The sequence below is a fragment of the Falco biarmicus genome, chromosome 3 (genome assembly GCF_023638135.1).
Source record: "Falco biarmicus isolate bFalBia1 chromosome 3, bFalBia1.pri, whole genome shotgun sequence".
Lineage (NCBI taxonomy): Eukaryota > Metazoa > Chordata > Aves > Falconiformes > Falconidae > Falco > Falco biarmicus.
The window spans coordinates 116,982,875-116,984,647 of NC_079290.1; positions in this window are offsets into that span (position 1 = coordinate 116,982,875).

Below are 1,773 nucleotides of genomic sequence, written 5' to 3' on the forward strand. Positions count from 1 at the left end.
GCTGGGGGGGTCTCTCCATCCCCTCAGGACCTGCTGGGGGGCCTGGGGGGGGGGGGGGGGGGCTTCGTGCAGCCTTCCTGCACTGTGAGCCCCTCGGCCTTCCAGTGTGGGGGTGGGAGGCTCAGCTCCGTCCCTGTCCCCTTGTGCTGTGCCCCGGGGGTGCCCCGATGCCGGGGGGGGTGGTGTGTGTCCCAGCTGCACCCCAGCCCACAGGGCTCCCCGCCAGCCCTGGGCCTTGTTTTTACCGCTTGTCCTTCCTCTTCCTCACCGTGCCCCGGTAAGGGACAGGCGTGTGGCGGTGGCCTGGCTCCCTGTGGCCTTTGGCCCCACCGCGTCCCTGCCGCCACCGCTGCTGGGGCCGGGGGAACGCTTTACCGGGGGTCAGACGCCCGGGGCTGGCTGAGGGGCTCCGCCATCACCGAGACCCCGCGCCGGGCCCGGGGCCACTCGCTGCCGCGGCCGCCCGTGGGACTCTGTCCCCAACCGGTGCCGCTGCGGGCACGGGGGCTGCAGGGCCGGGCCGGGGCCCGGGGCCCCCCGGGGTCTGGTGGCCGGTTTCATTCGTGAGAATCCGCTCCCGGGGGCGGACGGTGCGACCGCGGCCCGGGGAGCGGCGGCGCTGCCGGGGCTGGACCGGGAGCGGGGCTGGGAGCGGGGCTGGACCGGGAGCGGGAGCGGAGCTGGGAACGGTGCCGGGAGCAGGACCGGGACCTGGGCTGGATCGGGAGCGGGGCTGGGGCCGGGAGCGGGAGCGGGAGCAGGAGCTGGAGCGGGAGCGGGGCTGGGACCGGGACCGGGGCCGGGACCGGGAGCGGGGCCGGGAGCGGGAGCAGGAGCTGGAGCGGGGCTGGACCGGGAGCGGGGCCGGGAGCAGGAGAGGGAGCGGGACCGGGGCTGGGAACGGGAGTGGGACCGGGGCTGGACCGGGACCGGAACTGGGGACGGACCGGGACCAGCACCAGGAGCTGGACCGGGAGCGGGAGCAGGAGCGGGGCTGGACCGGGACCAGGAGCGGGAGCGGGGCTGCGCGCTGCGGGCGCCCCCTGGCGGCGGCGGGGCCTTGGCGGAACAAAGGCCGCATCCGGCACCGGCGGCGACCGGGAGCCCCAACCACCGGCCGGGCCCCGGGCACGGCCGCAGCCCCCGGCAGCAGGGACGGCCCCGCTGCCCCCCAGCCGCGAGGCACCCGGGTGCTGCGCTGTGCCCCTTCCTCCCCCTCCTCCTCGCCCCGGTGATGTCACCCTGCTCATGTCACCCCGCTCCCCCTCCCGGGCCCAGCCCCGGGCAGACCTGACCGGCAGGTTGGTCGGGAGCTGCGGCAACGGGGTGTGTGTGTGGGTGGGACCACCCAACCCACTGCGACAGGGCAGGTGAGAACAGCCAAAGCCCCCGTCCCCATCCCCCTCCCCGGTGGGTCCGCTCGCTTGCCGCTGCGGACCCTCAGCCCTTCACCTGCGCTGCTGCACGCAGCTGGCTGCAGTTTTGGCACAGCAATTAAACCCTCACATTTTAATGAAAGGCAGCTGGAGAGTTCGGGGGGGTCGCAGGTTCCTCTGGGATCCTTGGAAAAGCCAGGTGAGGGTTCACCCCCCTCCCAAGGAACCTGGGCTGGAAGCTGTGAGCTTCTCCGGACCTGTAATTCTCATCCTCCCACTCAGCGCCAGCACGAGTGTTGGAACGAAGCACCATTGTTAATAAATCACTCCTCTCAAACACAAACAGAAGGAGGCCTTCTCGGGGGATTTTACCAGACAACAAACACGCAAACAACTG